The sequence below is a fragment of the Lolium perenne genome, chromosome 2 (genome assembly GCF_019359855.2).
Source record: "Lolium perenne isolate Kyuss_39 chromosome 2, Kyuss_2.0, whole genome shotgun sequence".
NCBI classification, from domain to species: domain Eukaryota; kingdom Viridiplantae; phylum Streptophyta; class Magnoliopsida; order Poales; family Poaceae; genus Lolium; species Lolium perenne.
In genome coordinates, this window is record NC_067245.2 from 19,620,010 (window position 1) to 19,639,826 (window position 19,817).

Genomic DNA, 19,817 nt, shown 5'->3' on the forward strand with positions numbered 1-19,817 from the left:
TCAAAATCTCAAGATCTTGATCATATAATATTCTTCTCTTGAAATTGATGATCTTGATGCCAATACTAAAAGTATATCTTTATCTTCATGACATCCACACTTATATCAACACATGAACTAAAGAAATACCTATGGAATATTCCTTCATATAAATTCAATGAAAATATTAGTCCATGAGAATTATCATTAAATATCAAAACCACACATGGGGCAATGTACCCCTAGACTGGCACCGTGGCACGGGGATCAGGGGAGGTTAGGTACATTTTGGCGCTCCTCGTCCTTTAACCTGGCGTGCTAAAGAGGCGACGAAGCTGGGGCGACCACCCTAGAGCAGCGACTGTTGCAGATGTGGCCGGCATGGCAATCGTCGTAGTGTGAGGTGCGGGCGGTGGATGCGGCGGAGCTAGGCGGTCGGCAACAGGGTCATGCTACTATCTTGCGGCTCCATGAGCTTTGCAGTCGAGTCGAGTTCCGGGTGAAATCCCTGCACCGACTCTGGTTGGGCACCGTATTCCTTCTTGTTTGCGTCGTTGTGGAGTTTCGACCCCTACCGAGGCGAGTGATTCCAAGATCTTGGTGAATACCGAGGCGAGTTTCGCCTTGGAACTCCATTACGGTGCGATGGGTTCACTCTAGTTTCTCGGACCGACAGGTTTACTAGCCTCGAGCAGGTCTAAATGTTTTTAATCACAACAAGGTGTATAATGAACAAACCTCAAAATGATCAAATATCTAAATACAACGCACGAGCATATTACTATAAAAAAGGACGGTCCTTCTCTTTACTTGTGGACAAGGCTTTTTTCAGTCAAAGCACTAATTTTGTGGTTGCAACTGGCTTGTCTGGCAATAATCGATTGTGCTTTCGCCAATTGCCCCCCCCCCCCCCCCCCCGCATCATTTCTGTCTATCTTGTTGGGTTTGGGTATGACCAATTCATTATGTTGCCATTGCTATTCCTCACTATTAGTTGATATCCCGCGCGTTGCCGCGGAAATAATAGATGATTTCATATATAGAAAAGATAACATGGAATCTAATCTAATAATGTAAAGTAGTAATTTTTTAGTATGCAAGATAACAATCACATTACAGAAGTAACTACATTCAGGTAGTAAAAGTCTGCACATAATTTATAGGACTATTCACCGGAAGGCCCCTAAGGCCGGTGCCAGCGCAGGCGGCAGGGGAGGCGGTAGCGGCGGCGATGGGGCGGGAGAGGGGCGGGAGGCGGGCGGGAGTGGAGCGGCGGGCGCCGGCTGGCTCGCCCGGCGGTAGCGCCCGCTACCGCCGGGTGTCGCCCGCGTAGGCGGCGAGATGGAGGCGGGAGCGGGGCGGGAGGCGGGGCGGCGCGTTGGCGGGCCGGGGCGGGAGGCAGGCGGGCGGTAGGCGGGCGGGAGGCGGGCTGGAGGCGGGCGGGAGGCGGGCTGGAGGCGGGCGGGAGTGGGCGGGAGCAGGGCGGGAGTGGGGCGGCAGGGCCCAACGGCTAGCTGACGTGCCGCGACGCGATTGGTCCACGTCAGCTAGCCGTTGCTTGTTCAAAAAACCCTATAAATACCCCCATATGTTTTCAGCCATTCCACACCTCCACTCTCCATTTCCACTCCACTCTACACCATGTCTTCATCCAGCAGCAGTTCGAGCGACGGAGTGGAGGGTGATTTCATCGCTGCATTCCAGCAGGAGTATGAGGAGGAGATGCAAGCCGAGGAGGTGGTGCCAAGACATCGGCGCCGCCGACAGTTCATCAGGCGTGATCGTCTGGGTGCCCACGATCGGCTCTTCGAGGACTACTTCGCCGACGACTGCAACTATCCTCCGAGCTTCTTTCGGCGAAGGTATCGGATGAGACGATCCCTCTTCCTGACCATTGTGGCTAGATTGGGTGAATACTCTCCGTATTTCACCCAAAGAAATGATGCTCTCAACCGTGCTGGTTTCTCTCCCACAAAAAGTGTACTGCGGCTTTGCGTCAGTTAGCTTATGGAGCCGCTGCAGATACAATAGATGAGTGGCTTAAGTTAGCTAGACAAACTTCATCAGATTGTCTAGATAGATTCTGCGAAGGCATCATTGATTGTTACGGGGAGACGTTTTGCCGTCGCCCTACTGTGGAGGATACTCAGCGGCTGTTAGCGAAAGCCGAGGAGCGTGGCTTTCCGGGCATGTTAGGGAGCATCGATTGCATGCATTGGCAGTGGAGGAACTGCCCAGTGGCTCATGCTGGCCAATTCACAAGGGGAGACATCAAACACCCTACCATCATCTTAGAAGCCGTTGCGTCGTATGATCGTTGGATCTGGCATGCCTTTTTTGGAGTGGCCGGGTCCAACAACGACCTCAATGTACTGAACCAGTCGCCGTTGTTCACTGATGTGCTTAGGGGAGAAGCACCCGTAGTGAACTTCACGGTGAATGGACACGAGTACAACTATGGTTACTACCTTGCCGACGGCATCTACCCCTCCTGGCCGGTGTTCATGAAAGGTGTTACTCTTCCACAAAATGAAAAGCAGCGAGTGTTCACTGCTGCTCAATCAGCGCATCGCAAAGATGTCGAGTGTGCCTTTGGAGTGTTGAAGTCTAGGTTCAACATTCTAGCAGTTCCGGGACGCTCCTACTCCAGGTGTACTCTTGGATTGATCATGCGTGCATGTGTCATTCTGCACAACATGATCATTGACGATGAGCGTGGACAAAATTTGGACAACATCTATGAGACAGTTGATTCAAATGTCGGCCCTGCAATCCACCACCATGCACCACCAAGCCTAGCAGCCAGGATTCAGATGGACACCGAAATGAGGGACTCACCGATGTATACACAGCTCCAGCATGATTTGATGGAGCATGTGTGGGCTAATTCCTAGATTATGTAATTTTTTCAGATTTTTATGTAATCTTTTCAGATTTTTATGTAATTTTTTTTATGATGTAATCGGTAACAATTTTAGTTCAATAAAATAATTTCCTTGCATTATTTATATTGTTGTAACGTAAACAAAGATATGCTCATGTTGAAGAGAGAGAAAAGCTGACGTGGAGGAGAGAGAACTAAAGCTGGCACTATAGCCTGTGCATTGGCACCGTGTGGTGAGAGTGGGGTGAGAGTGGGGTGAGAGTGGGCCAAAAGCTGACGTGGCGGGGCTGGAGCCGGGCGGTGCGTTGGCACCAGCCTAATATTGCAATGTGGGTGATATCATGCCAGTGACGTTACTTATCCCGTTGCCTCAGGAGTAAACGCATCAGCTACATCGAAGATCTGAGGGCACCTAGCAGTTTCCTTGTGGTTGCCGAAGGAAGCATCATGTAGCGACAGCACAACCCGCGATTTATGAGGAGCAAGATCTGTTCTCTCTCTTGCCGGAATCAAAGTACCAAAATGCCTTTTAGCTTTTCCCCGCATAATTCACAATAAGCTCAATATAGTAGCTTCCAAAATCATATGAAAGGCTGAGATAATCAAACAACGTCCATGAGCAACTGAAACCATGTTGATCCTGAATTTTGGATTGACTAATTGCGAAGGAGTGTAGCATATAAATAGTAAATAATTTATGTAGTGCATGTAAGTGCTGAATGCATTGTAAAAAAGAATGCAATAAATATAAAGAGAGCGAGACCGTAGACTTGGAGAGGTCTGGCTGATGTTGAGCTAGCAATGGATGTGACTAAAAGATGAAACGGAGATTCACAGTAATCAAATCCAATGCAAGATTGATGTGTTTAGCTTGCTTCAGACTTAAGGAGATGGCTCATTTTCTTGAGTACGTAACAAAAAAAAGTATTTCCGGGCAGTGTAGCTAATAACATGCCATGGTAGCCAATGGGTGGGGTAAGTCCAATAAAATTCTATAGTAGCGGTACCTGAAGATAATCAAGAAAGTAGCGGTAGAAATAATATCTGAAGGAAGCAGTGGTAGAAATAATTAACAGGGGAAGTGCAGGATACTAACCTGGTAACATACATATATGTGAACAAAATCAATGGATCACGGGTGATACGCGTACAGCACGCGTCCGTTGGGAACCCCAAGAGGAAGGTGTGATGCGTACAGCGGCAAGTTTTCCCTCAGTACGAAACCAAGATTTATCGAACCAGTAGGAGCCAAGAAGCACGTTGAAGGTTGATGGCGGCGAGATGTAGTGCGGCGCAACACCAGGGATTTCGGCGCCAACGTGGAACCTGCACAACACAACCAAAGTACTTTGTCCCAACGTAACAGTGAGGTTGTCAATCTCACCGGCTTGCTGTAACAAAGGATTAGATGTATAGTGTGGAAAATGATTGTTTGCAGAGAACAGTAGAACAATTGCAGCAGATTGTATTTCAGATGTAAAGAATAGGACCGGGGTCCACAGTTCACTAGAGGCGTCTCTCCCATAAGATAAATAGCATGTTGGGTGAACAAATTACAGTTGGGCAATTGACAAATAGAGAGGGTATGACCATGCACATACATGATATGATGAGTATTGTGAGATTTAATTGGGCATTACGACAAAGTACATAGACCGCTATCCAGCATGCATCTATGCCTAAAAAGTCCACCTTCAGGTTATCATTCGAATCCCTTCCAGTATTAAGTTGCTAACAACAGACAATTGCATTAAGTATGGTGCGTAATATAATCAATAACTACATCCTCGGACATAGCATCAATGTTTTATCCCTAGTGGCAATAGTACATCCATAACCTTAGAGGTTTCTGTCACTCCCCCAGATTCACGGAGACATGAACCCACTATCGAGCATAAATACCCCCTCTTGGAGTTACTAGCAAAAACTTGGCCAGAGCCTCTACTAATAACGGAGAGCATGCAAGATCATAAACAACACATAGATATAAATTGATAATCCACATAACATAGTATTCTCTATCCATCGGATCCCAACAAACACAACATATAGCATTACAGATAGATGAGCTTGATCATGTTAGGCAGCTCACAAGATCCGACAATGAAGCATAATGAGGAGAAGACAACCATCTAGCTACTGCTATGGACCCATAGTCCAGGGGTAGACTACTCACTCATCACTCCGGAGGCGACCATGGCGGTGTAGAGTCCTCCGGGAGATGAATCCCCTCTCCGGCAGGGTGCCGGAGGCGATCTCCTGAATCCCCCGAGATGGGATTGGCGGCGGCGTCTCTGGAAGGTTTTCCGTATCGTGGCTCTCGGTACTGGGGGTTTCGCGACGAAGGCTATTTGTAGGCGGAAGGGCAGGTCAGGGGGCCACACGAGGGGCCCAGATGACAGGGTGGCGCGGCCAGGGCTTGGCCCGCGCCACCCTATCTCCTGGCCACCTCGTGGCCCCACTTCGTCAGCTCTCCGGTCTTCTGGAAGCTTCGTGTGAAAATAGGCCCCTTGGCGTTGATTTCGTCCAATTCCGAGAATATTTCCTTAGTAGGATTTCTGAAACCAAAAACAGCAATGACAAAGAAGCGGCTCTTCGGCATCTCGTTAATAGGTTAGTTCCAGAAAATGCATAAATATGACATAAAGTATGCATAAAACATGTAGATATCATCAATAATGTGGCATGGAACATAAGAAATTATCGATACGTCGGAGACGTATCAGCATCCCCAAGCTTAGTTTCTGCTCGTGCCGAGCAGGTAAACGATAACAAAGATAATTTCTGGAGTGACATGCCATCATAACCTTGATCATACTATTGTAAAGCATATGAGCTGAGATCAAATCATTCAAAGCAAGTATCTATATTGATATAAGAGATGATAATGCAAGAGTTAGACAAGCTAGAAGTTTTCATGAACTATTGCTTTAAAGACATGCAACCGTACAAAGTTCATTAAGGATGTATTAAGTATTCAGCATAGAAGTTCTATCCTTCATTCCAAGCATCAAGTAAATTTTCACAACATAAGAAGGATTCAGTCAAGTAAACATAAACATGAACGTCATGAATCAACTGTTTCGAAGTCTACTCAACCGGTGAGCGCAAGCATTTGGTATTAGCACCAGGATGTTATGGCATAAAGAACGTTAATGGGGGTTTGGAAGGCCAAATGGAAGAAAGGCTTGCAAAGCTGTAAATGACCATTAGACAAAAGGAAGCCTTATGATCGAAGCTATGCAAGGAGTAGTGATTGCCATGCAACGGATGCACATAGAGCTATATGTGTATGAAAGCTCTCCAATGGAACTAGTGGGGGTGCATCCAACTTGGTTGCTCACGAAGACCTAGAGCACTGATACGTCTCCGACGTATCGATAATTTCTTATATTCCATGCCACATTATTGATGTTATCTACATGTTTTATGCACACTTTATGTCATATTCGTGCATTTTCTGGAACTGATGTCTACTTCCCCCTCCTTTTCCTGTAGACAGTGTTGGGCCTCCAAGAGCAGAGGTTTGTAGAACAGCAGCAAGTTTTCCCTTAAGTGGATCACCCAAGGTTTATCGAACTCAGGGAGGAAGAGGTCAAAGATATCCCTCTCATGCAACCCTGCAACCACAAAGCAAGAAGTCTCTTGTGTCCCCAACACACCTAATAGGTGCACTAGTTCGGCGAAGAGATAGTGAAATACAGGTGGTATGAATATATATGAGCAGTAGCAACGGTGTCAGAAAATAGCTTACTGGCGTGTAGTTGATGGTGGTAGTATTGCAGCAGTAGTAATACAGTAAAACAGTAAACAAGCAGCGATAGCAGTATTTAGGAACAAGGCCTAGGGATTAGACTTTCACTAGTGGACACTCTCAACATTGATCACATAACAGAATAGATAAATGCATACTCTACACCCTTGTTGGATGATGAACACATTGCGTAGGATTACATGAACCCTCAATGCCGGAGTTAACAAGCTCCACAATTCAATGTTCATATTTAAGTAACCTTAGAGTGTAAGATAGATCAATTCGACTAAACCAAGTACTAACATAGCATGCACACTGTCACCTTCATGCATATGTAGGAGGAATAGATCACATCAATACTATCATAGCAATAGTTAACTTCGCAATCTACAAGAGATCATGATCATAGCATAAACCAAGTACTAACACGGATGCACACACTGTCACCATTACATCGTGCAGGAGGAATAAAACTACTTTAATAACATTGCTAGAGTAGCACATAGATAAATTGTGATACAAATACATTGCAATCATAAAGAGATATAAATAAGCACTTCACTATGCCATTCATAACAGTGAATAAGTATTCTGTGAAATATAGCCTAAGAGACCCACACGGTGCACACACTGTCACCTTTACACACGTGGGACAAGGAGTCTCCGGAGATCACATAAGTAAAATTCACTTGACTAGCATAACGACATCTAGATTACAAGCATCATCATATGAATCTCAATCATGTAAGGCCGCTCATGAGATTATTGTATTGAAGTACATAGGAGAGAGATGAACCACATAGCTACCGGTACAGCCCCGAGCCTCGATGGAGAACTACTCCCTCCTCATGGGAGCAGCAGAGGTGATGAAGATGGCGGTGGAGATGGCAGCGGTGTCGATGGAGAAGCCTTCCGGGGGCACTTCCCCGTTCCGGCGGCGTGCCGGAACAGAGACTCCTGTCCCCCAGATCTTGGCTTCGCGATGGCGGAGGCTCTGGAAGGTTTCTGTGGGTTTCGTCGAACGTATCAGGGTTTTCGCGACGGAGGCTTTAAATAGGCGAAGAGGCGGCGCCAGAGGGTCGAAGGTGCCCACACCATAGGGTGGCGCGGGCCCCCCCTGGCCGCGCCGGCCTAGGGTTTGGTGGGCTGTGCCCCCTCCCGGTGGCTCTCGGGTGTTACGGATGCTTCCGGGCAAAATAGGAACACAGGCGTTGATTTCGTCCGATTCCGAGAATATTTCGTTACTAGGATTTACGAAACCAAAAACAGCAGAAAACAGAGGCGACACTTCGGCATCTTGTTAATAGGTTAGTTCCAGAAAATGCACGAATATGACATAAAGTGTGCATAAAACATGTAGATAACATCAATAATGTGGCATGGAACACAAGAAATTATCGATACGTCGGAGACGTATCAGCATCCCCAAGCTTAGTTCTGCTCGTCCCAAGCAGGTAAAACGATAACAAAGATAATTTCTGGAGTGACATGCCATCATAACCTTGATCATACTATTTGTAAAGCATATGTAGTGAATGCAGCGATCAGAACAATGCATATGGATCATGGCTTTAGTTAGCGGCCCAATGTTCTTCTCTAACAATATGCATGCTTAACCATAAGGTGGTAGATCTCTCTTACTTCAGACAAGACGAACATGCATAGCAACTCACATGAAATTCAACAAAGAATAGTTGATGGCGTCCCCAGTAAACATGGTTATCGCACAACAAGCAACTTAATAAGAGATAAAGTGCATAATTACATATTCAATACCACAATAGTTTTTAAGCTATTTGTCCCATGAGCTATATATTGCAAAGGTGAATGATGGAATTTTAAAGGTAGCAGTCAAGCAATTTACTTTGGAATGGCGGAAAATACCATGTAGTAGGTAGGTATGGTGGACACAAATGGCATAGTGGTTGGCTCAAGGATTTTGGATGCATGAGAAGTAATCCCTCTCGATACAAGGTTTAGGCTAGCAAGGCTATTTGAAACAAACATACGGATGAACCGGTGCAGCAAAACTCACATAAAAGACATATTGAAAACATTATAAGACTCTACTCCGTCTTCCTTGTTGTTCAAACTCAATACTAGAAATTATCTAGACCTTAGAGAGACCAAATATGCAAACCAAATTTTAGCATGCTCTATGTATTTCTTCATTAATGGGTGCAAAGTATATGATGCAAGAGCTTAAACATGAGCACAACAATTGCCAAGTATCATATTACCCAAGACATTATAGCAATTACTACATGTATCATTTTCCAATTCCAACCATATAACAATTTAACGAAGAAGAAACTTCGCCATGAATATTATGAGTAGAGCCTAAGGACATACTTGTCCATATGCTACAGCGGAGCGTGTCTCTCTCTCACACAAGCATGATGTAATCCAATTTATTCAAACAAAACAAAAAAACAAAAACAAACAGACGCTCCAAGTAAAGCACATAAGATGTGATGGAATAAAAATATAGTTTCAGGGGAGGAACCTGATAATTTGTCGATGAAGAAGGGGATGCCTTGGGCATCCCCAAGCTTAGATGCTTGAGTCTTCTTGAAATATGCAGGGATGAACCACCGGGGCATCCCCAAGCTTAGAGCTTTCACTCTTCTTGATCATAGTATATCATCCTCCTCTCTTGACCCTTGAAAACTTCCTTCACACCAAACTTCTCATAAACTTCATTAGAGGGGTTAGTACATAATCAAAAACTCACATGTTCAGAGGTGACACAATCATTCTTAACACTTCTGGACATTGCTCAAAGTTACTGGAAGGTAATGGAACAAAGAAATCCACCCAACACAGCGAAAGAAGCAATGCGAAATAAAAGGCAGAATCTGTCAAAACAGAACAGTCCGTAAAGATGAATTTCTAATAAATACTTCCGTTGCTCAAATAAGAAAACTCAAAACTAATGAAAGTTGCGTACATATCTGAGGAACACGCACGTAAATTGGCATATTTTTCTGATTTTTCTACAGAGAAAACAGCCCAGATTCGTGACAGATAGAAATCTGTTTCTGCGCAGAAATCCAAATCTAGCATCAACCTTCGATTAGAGGCTTCACTTGGCACAACAAAACACAAAACTAAGATAAGGAGAGGTTGCTACAGTAGTAAACAACTTCCAAGACACAAATATAAAACAAAGTACTGTAGCAAAATAACACATGGGTTATCTCCCAAGAAGTTCTTTTCTTTATAGCCATTAAGATGGGCTCAGCAGTTTTAATGATGCACTCGCAAGAAATAATATTTGAAGCAAAAGAGAGCATCAAGAGGCAAATTCAAAACACTTTTAAGTCTAACATGCTTCCTATGCATAGGAATCTTGTAAATAAACAAGTTCATGAAGAGCAAAGTGACAAGCATTGGAAGATAAAACAAGTATAGCTTCAAAAATTTCAGCACATAGAGAGGTGTTTTAGTAACATGAAAATTTCTACAACCATATTTTCCTCTCTCATAATAACTTTCAGTAGCAACATGAGCAAACTCAACAATATAACTATCAAATGAAACATTCTTATCATGAGTCTCATGCATAAAATTATTACTCTCCACATAGGCATAATCAATTTTATTAGTAATAGTGGGAGCAAATTCAACAAAGTAGCTATCATTATTATTCTCATCAAGTGTAGGAGGCATAATATAATCACAAAAAAATTTACTCTCCATAGTAGGTGGCACTAAAAGACCAATATCATTATAATCATCATAAATAGGAGGCAAAGTATCATCAAAGTAAAGTTTCTCCTCAATGCTTGGGGGACTAAAAAGATCATGCTCATCAAAGCCAGCTTCCCCAAGCTTAGAATTTTCCATATCATTAGCAACAATGGTGTTCAAAGCGTTCATACTAATATGTTCCATGGGTTTTTTAATTTTCGGATCAAACCATCCATGTCTTAAATCAGGAAATAGAGTAAAAAGCTCATTGTTGTCCATTATGCCTTACTAGTGTAAACAAGAAACAAAAAGTTGCAATTGCAGGATCTAATAGAAATAGCTTTGAGTACTTACAATGCGCCGGAAAATAGCTTGGTAGCCGAGGTCCGGAGTGTGAGTACCTTTTACCTTTCCTCCCGCAAGAACGGCGCCTTAAAAATAGCTTGATGTCTACTTCCCCCTCCTTTTCCTGTAGACAGTGTTGGGCCTCCAAGAGCAGAGGTTTGTAGAACAACAGCAAGTTTTCCCTTAAGTGGATCACCCAAGGTTTATCGAACTCAGGGAGGAAGAGGTCAAAGATATCCCTCTCATGCAACCCTGCAACCACAAAGCAAGAAGTCTCTTGTGTCCCCAACACACCTAATAGGTGCACTAGTTCGGCGAAGAGATAGTGAAATACAGGTGGTATGAATATATATGAGCAGTAGCAACGGTGTCAGAAAATAGCTTACTGGCGTGTAGTTGATGGTGGTAGTATTGCAGCAGTAGTAACACAGTAAAACAGTAAACAAGCAGCGATAGCAGTATTTAGGAACAAGGCCTAGGGATTAGACTTTCACTAGTGGACACTCTCAACATTGATCACATAACAGAATAGATAAATGCATACTCTACACCCTTGTTGGATGATGAACACATTGCGTAGGATTACACGAACCCTCAATGCCGGAGTTAACAAGCTCCACAATTCAATGTTCATATTTAAGTAACCTTAGAGTGTAAGATAGATCAATTCGACTAAACCAAGTACTAACATAGCATGCACACTGTCACCTTCATGCATATGTAGGAGGAATAGATCACATCAATACTATCATAGCAATAGTTAACTTCGCAATCTACAAGAGATCATGATCATAGCATAAACCAAGTACTAACACGGATGCACACACTGTCACCATTACATCGTGCAGGAGGAATAAAACTACTTTAATAACATTGCTAGAGTAGCACATAGATAAATTGTGATACAAATACATTGCAATCATAAAGAGATATAAATAAGCACTTCACTATGCCATTCATAACAGTGAATAAGTATTCTGTGAAATATAGCCTAAGAGACCCACACGGTGCACACACTGTCACCTTTACACACGTGGGACAAGGAGTCTCCGGAGATCACATAAGTAAAATTCACTTGACTAGCATAACGACATCTAGATTACAAGCATCATCATATGAATCTCAATCATGTAAGGCAGCTCATGAGATTATTGTATTGAAGTACATAGGAGAGAGATGAACCACATAGCTACCGGTACAGCCCCGAGCCTCGATGGAGAACTACTCCCTCCTCATGGGAGCAGCAGAGGTGATGAAGATGGCGGTGGAGATGGCAGCGGTGTCGATGGAGAAGCCTTCCGGGGCACTTCCCCGTTCCGGCGGCGTGCCGAAACAGAGACTCCTGTCCCCCAGATCTTGGCTTCGCGATGGCGGCGGCTACGGAAGGTTTACGTGGGTTTCGTCGAACGTATCGGGGTTTTCGCGACGGAGGCTTTAAATAGGCGAAGAGGCGGCGCCGAGGGTCGAAGGGGTGCCCACACCATAGGGTGGCGCGGGCCCCCTGGCCGCGCCGGCCTAGGGTTTGGTGGGCCTGTGCCCCCTCCCCGGTGGCTCTCGGGTGTTACGGATGCTTCCGGGCAAAATAGGAACCTGGGCGTTGATTTCGTCCGATTCGAGAATATTTCGTTACTAGGATTTACGAAACCAAAAACAGCAGAAAAACAGAACCGACACTTCGGCATCTTGTTAATAGGTTAGTTCCAGAAAATGCACGAATATGACATAAAGTGTGCATAAAACATGTAGATAACATCAATAATGTGGCATGGAACACAAGAAATTATCGATACGTCGGAGACGTATCAGCATCCCCAAGCTTAGTTCTGCTCGTCCCGAGCAGGTAAAACGATAACAAAGATAATTTCTGGAGTGACATGCCATCATAACCTTGATCATACTATTTGTAAAGCATATGTAGTGAATGCAGCGATCAGAACAATGCATATGGATCATGGCTTTAGTTAGCGGCCCAATGTTCTTCTCTAACAATATGCATGCTTAACCATAAGGTGGTAGATCTCTCTTACTTCAGACAAGACGAACATGCATAGCAACTCACATGAAATTCAACAAAGAATAGTTGATGGCGTCCCCAGTAAACATGGTTATCGCACAACAAGCAACTTAATAAGAGATAAAGTGCATAATTACATATTCAATACCACAATAGTTTTTAAGCTATTTGTCCCATGAGCTATATATTGCAAAGGTGAATGATGGAATTTTAAAGGTAGCAGTCAAGCAATTTACTTTGGAATGGCGGAAAATACCATGTAGTAGGTAGGTATGGTGGACACAAATGGCATAGTGGTTGGCTCAAGGATTTTGGATGCATGAGAAGTAATCCCTCTCGATACAAGGTTTAGGCTAGCAAGGCTATTTGAAACAAACACACGGATGAACCGGTGCAGCAAAACTCACATAAAAGACATATTGAAAACATTATAAGACTCTACTCCGTCTTCCTTGTTGTTCAAACTCAATACTAGAAATTATCTAGACCTTAGAGAGACCAAATATGCAAACCAAATTTTAGCATGCTCTATATATTTCTTCATTAATGGGTGCAAAGTATATGATGCAAGAGCTTAAACATGAGCACAACAATTGCCAAGTATCATATTACCCAAGACATTATAGCAATTACTACATGTATCATTTTCCAATTCCAACCATATAACAATTTAACGAAGAAGAAACTTCGCCATGAATATTATGAGTAGAGCCTAAGGACATACTTGTCCATATGCTACAGCGGAGCGTGTCTCTCTCTCACACAAGCATGATGTAATCCAATTTATTCAAACAAAACAAAAAAACAAAAACAAACAGACGCTCCAAGTAAAGCACATAAGATGTGATGGAATAAAAATATAGTTTCAGGGGAGGAACCTGATAATTTGTCGATGAAGAAGGGGATGCCTTGGGCATCCCCAAGCTTAGATGCTTGAGTCTTCTTGAAATATGCAGGGATGAACCACCGGGGCATCCCCAAGCTTAGAGATTTCACTCTTCTTGATCATAGTATATCATCCTCCTCTCTTGACCCTTGAAAACTTCCTTCACACCAAACTTCTCATAAACTTCATTAGAGGGGTTAGTACATAATCAAAAACTCACATGTTCAGAGGTGACACAATCATTCTTAACACTTCTGGACATTGCTCAAAGTTACTGGAAGGTAATGGAACAAAGAAATCCACCCAACACAGCGAAAGAAGCAATGCGAAATAAAAGGCAGAATCTGTCAAAACAGAACAGTCCGTAAAGACGAATTTCTAATAAATACTTCCGTTGCTCAAATAAGAAAACTCAAAACTAATGAAAGTTGCGTACATATCTGAGGAACACGCACGTAAATTGGCATATTTTTCTGATTTTTCTACAGAGAAAACAGCCCAGATTCGTGACAGATATAAATCTGTTTCTGCGCAGAAATCCAAATCTAGCATCAACCTTCGATTAGAGGCTTCACTTGGCACAACAAAACACAAAACTAAGATAAGGAGAGGTTGCTACAGTAGTAAACAACTTCCAAGACACAAATATAAAACAAAGTACTGTAGCAAAATAACACATGGGTTATCTCCCAAGAAGTTCTTTTCTTTATAGCCATTAAGATGGGCTCAGCAGTTTTAATGATGCACTCGCAAGAAATAATATTTGAAGCAAAAGAGAGCATCAAGAGGCAAATTCAAAACACTTTTAAGTCTAACATGCTTCCTATGCATAGGAATCTTGTAAATAAACAAGTTCATGAAGAGCAAAGTGACAAGCATAGGAAGATAAAACAAGTATAGCTTCCAAAATTTCAGCACATAGAGAGGTGTTTTAGTAACATGAAAATTTCTACAACCATATTTTCCTCTCTCATAATAACTTTCAGTAGCAACATGAGCAAACTCAACAATATAACTATCAAATGAAACATTCTTATCATGAGTCTCATGCATAAAATTATTACTCTCCACATAGGCATAATCAATTTTATTAGTAATAGTGGGAGCAAATTCAACAAAGTAGCTATCATTATTATTCTCATCAAGTGTAGGAGGCATAGTATAATCACAACAAAATTTACTCTCCATAGTAGGTGGCACTAAAAGACCAATATCATTATAATCATCATAAATAGGAGGCAAAGTATCATCAAAGTAAATTTTCTCCTCAATGCTTGGGGGACTAAAAAGATCATGCTCATCAAAGCCAGCTTCCCCAAGCTTAGAATTTTCCATATCATTAGCAACAATGGTGTTCAAAGCGTTCATACTAATATGTTCCATGGGTTTTTTAATTTTCGGATCAAACCATCCATATCTTAAATCAGGAAATAGAGTAAAAAGCTCATTGTTGTCCATTATGCCTTACTAGTGTAAACAAGAAACAAAAAGTTGCAATTGCAGGATCTAAAGGAAATAGCTTTGAGTACTTACAATGCGCCGGAAAATAGCTTGGTAGCCGAGGTCCGGAGTGTGAGTACCTTTTACCTTTCCTCCCCGGCAACGGCGCCAGAAAATAGCTTGATGTCTACTTCCCCCTCCTTTTCCTGTAGACAGTGTTGGGCCTCCAAGAGTAGAGGTTTGTAGAACAGCAGCAAGTTTTCCCTTAAGTGGATCACCCAAGGTTTATCGAACTCAGGGAGGAAGAGGTCAAAGATATCCCTCTCATGCAACCCTGCAACCACAAAGCAAGAAGTCTCTTGTGTCGCCAACACACCTAATAGGTGCACTAGTTCGGCGAAGAGATAGTGAAATACAGGTGGTATGAATATATATGAGCAGTAGCAACGGTGTCAGAAAATAGCTTACTGGCGTGTAGTTGATGGTGGTAGTATTGCAGCAGTAGTAACACAGTAAAACAATAAACAAGCAGCGATAGCAGTATTTAGGAACAAGGCCTAGGGATTAGACTTTCACTAGTGGACACTCTCAACATTGATCACATAACAGAATAGATAAATGCATACTCTACACCCTTGTTGGATGATGAACACATTGCGTAGGATTACACGAACCCTCAATGCCGGAGTTAACAAGCTCCACAATTCAATGTTCATATTTAAGTAACCTTAGAGTGTAAGATAGATCAATTCAACTAAACCAAGTACTAACATAGCATGCACACTGTCACCTTCATGCATATGTAGGAGGAATAGATCACATCAATACTATCATAGCAATAGTTAACTTCGCAATCTACAAGAGATCATGATCATAGCATAAACCAAGTACTAACACGGATGCACACACTGTCACCATTACATCGTGCAGGAGGAATAAAACTACTTTAATAACATTGCTAGAGTAGCACATAGATAAATTGTGATACAAATACATTGCAATCATAAAGAGATATAAATAAGCACTTCACTATGCCATTCATAACAGTGAATAAGTATTCTGTGAAGTATAGACCCACACGGTGCACACACTGTCACCTTTACACACGTGGGACAAGGAGTCTCCGGAGATCACATAAGTAAAATTCACTTGACTAGCATAACGACATCTAGATTACAAGCATCATCATATGAATCTCAATCATGTAAGGCAGCTCATGAGATTATTGTATTGAAGTACATAGGAGAGAGATGAACCACATAGCTACCGGTACAGCCCCGAGCCTCGATGGAGAACTACTCCCTCCTCATGGGAGCAGCAGAGGTGATGAAGATGGCGGTGGAGATGGCAGCGGTGTCGATGGAGAAGCCTTCCGGGGCACTTCCCCGTTCCGGCGGCGTGCCGAAACAGAGACTCCTGTCCCCCAGATCTTGGCTTCGCGATGGCGGCGGCTCTGGAAGGTTTCTGTGGGTTTCGTCGAACGTATCAGGGTTTTCGCGACGGAGGCTTTAAATAGGCGAAGAGGCGGCGCCAGAGGGTCGAAGGGGTGCCCACACCATAGGGTGGCGCGGGCCCCCACAGCCGCGCCGGCCTAGGGTTTGGTGGGCTGTGCCCCCTCCCTGGTGGCTCTCGGGTGTTACGGATGCTTCCGGGCAAAATAGGAACCTGGGCGTTGATTTCGTCCGATTCCGAGAATATTTCGTTACTAGGATTTCTGAAACCAAAAACAGTAGAAAACAGGAACTGGCACTTCGGCATCTTGTTAATAGGTTAGTTCCAGAAAATGCACGAATATGACATAAAGTGTGCATAAAACATGTAGATAACATCAATAATGTGGCATGGAACACAAGAAATTATCGATACGTCGGAGACGTATCACTAACCTATTAACAAGATGCCGAAGTGCCAGTTGCTGTTTTCTGCTATTTTTGGTTTCAGAAATCCTAGTAACGAAATATTCTCGGAATTGGACGAAATCAACGCCCAGGGTCCTATTTTGCCACGAAGCTTCCAGAAGTTCGAAGAGGAGACGAAGTGGGGCCACGAGGTGGCCACATCCTAGGGCGGCGCGGCCCCCCCCTTGGCCGCGCGGCCCTGTGGTGTGGGGCCCTCGTGCCGCCTCCTGACCTGCCCTTCCGCCTACTTAAAGCCTCCGTTGCGAAACCCCCAGTACCGAGAGCCACGATACGGAAAACCTTCCAGAGACGCCGCCGCCGCCGATCCCATCTCGGGGGATCCAGGAGATCGCCTCCGGCACCCTGCCGGAGAGGGGAATCATCTCCCGGAGGACTCTACGCCGCCATGGTCGCCTCCGGAGTGATGTGTGAGTAGTCTACCCCTGGACTATGGGTCCGTAGCAGTAGCTAGATGGTTGTCTTCTCCCCATTGTGCTTCATTGTCGGATCTTGTGAGCTGCCTAACATGATCAAGATCATCTATCTGTAATTCTATATGTTGCGTTTGTTGGGATCCGATGAATAGAGAATACTTGTTATGTTGATTATCAAAGTTATGTCTATGTGTTGTTTATGATCTTGCATGCTCTCCGTTACTAGTAGATGCTCTGGCCAAGTAGATGCTTGTGACTCCAAGAGGGAGTATTTATGCTCGATAGTGGGTTCATGCCTCCATTGATATCTGGGACAAAGGATGTGAGAAAGTTCTAAGGTTGTGGATGTCTTGTTGCCACTAGGGATAAAACATTAGTGCTATGTTCAAGGATGTAGTTACTAGTTACATTACGCGCAATACTTAATGCAATTGTCTGTTGTTAGCAACTTAATACGGAGGGTTCGGATAATAACTTTGAAGGTGGACTTTTTAGGCATAGATGCGGTTGGATGGCGGTCTATGTACTTTGTCGTAATGCCCAATTAAATCTCACTATACTCATCATAATATGTATGTGCATGGTCATGCCCTCTTTATTTGTCAATTGCCCAACTGTAATTTGTTCACCCAACATGCTGTTTATCTTATGGGAGAGACACCTCTAGTGAACTGTGGACCCCGGTCCAATTCTCTATCTTGAAATACAATCTCTTGCAATCTTTGTTCTCTTGTTTTCTGCAAACAATCATCTTCCACACAATACGGTTAATCCTTTGTTACAGCAAGCCGGTGAGATTGACAACCTCACTGTTTCGTTGGGGCAAAGTACTTTGGTTGTGTTGTGCAGGTTCCACGTTGGCGCCGGAATCCCTGGTGTTGCGCCGCACTACATCCCGCCGCCATCAACCTTCAACGTGCTTCTTGGCTCCTCCTGGTTCGATAAACCTTGGTTTCTTTCTGAGAGAAAACTTGCTGCTGTGCGCATCATACCTTCCTCTTGGGGTTCCCAACGAACGTGTGAGTTACACGCCATCAAGCTCTTTTTCTGGCGCCGTTGCCGGGGAGATCAAGACACGCTGCAAGGGGAGTCTCCACTTCTCAATCTCTTTACTTTGTTTTTGTCTTGCTTAGTTTTATTTACTACTTTGTTTGCTGCACTAAATCAAAATACAAAAAAATTAGTTGCTAGTTTTACTTTATTTGCTATCTTGTTTGCTATATCAAAAACACAAAAAAATTAGTTACTTGCATTTACTTTATCTAGTTTGCTTTATTTACTGTTGCTAAAATGGCCAACCCTGAAAATACTAAGTTGTGTGACTTCACAACCACAAATAATAATGATTTGTTATGCACACCTATTGCTCCACCTGCTACTACAGCAGAATTCTTTGAAATTAAACCTGCTTTACTGAATCTTGTTATGCGAGAGCAATTTTCTGGTGTTAGTTCTGATGATGCTGCTGCCCATCTTAATAATTTTGTTGAACTATGTGAAATGCAAAAGTATAAAGACATAGATGGTGACATTATAAAATTAAAATTGTTCCCTTTCTCATTAAGAGGAAGAGCTAAAGATTGGTTGCTATCTCTGCCTAAGAATAGTATTGATTCATGGACTAAATGCAAGGATGCTTTTATTGGTAGATATTATCCCCCTGCTAAAATTATATCTTTGAGGAGTAGCATAATGAATTTTAAACAATTAGATACTGAACATGTTGCTCAAGCTTGGGAAAGAATGAAATCTCTGGTTAAAAATTGCCCAACCCATGGACTGACTACTTGGATGATCATCCAAACCTTCTATGCAGGACTAAATTTTTCTTCGCGGAATTTATTGGATTCAGCTGCTGGAGGTACCTTTATGTCCATCACTCTTGGTGAAGCAACAAAGCTTCTTGATAATATGATGATCAACTACTCTGAATGGCACACGGAAAGAGCTCCACAAGGTAAGAAGGTAAATTCTGTCGAAGAAACCTCTTCCTTGAGTGATAAGATTGATGCTATTATGTCTATGCTTGTGAATGATAGGACTAATATTGATCCTAATAATGTTCCGTTAGCTTCATTGGTTGCCCAAGAAGAACATGTTGATGTAAACTTCATTAAAAATAATAATTTCAACAACAATGCTTACCGGAACAATTCTAGTAATAACTATATGCCATATCCTTATAATAATGGCAACGGCTATGGTAATTCTTATGGGAATTCTTACAGCAATAATAGAAGTTCACCCCCTGGACTTGAAGCCATGCTTAAAGAATTTATTAGTACACAAACTGCTTTTAACAAATCTGTTGAAGAAAAGCTTGGGAAAATTGATATACTTGCTTCTAAAGTCGATAGTCTTGCCTCTGATGTTGATCTTTTGAAATCGAAAGTTATGCCTAATGAGAATCATCATAATAAAATTGTTACTACAGCAAATGCCATCCAAGTTAGAATTAATGAGAATATAAGATTAATGGCTGAACTGCGT

General features: G+C 43.0%; 1 non-coding gene across 1 annotated transcript; it reads left to right on the forward strand.

The window, feature by feature from the left end:
* The first annotated feature begins 1,474 nt into the window (after positions 1-1,474).
* On the forward strand, positions 1,475-2,987 carry LOC127328268 (protein ALP1-like). Its single transcript, XR_011751414.1, has one exon. It is a non-coding gene; the product is annotated as a protein ALP1-like (transcript).
* The last annotated feature ends 16,830 nt before the right edge of the window (positions 2,988-19,817 follow it).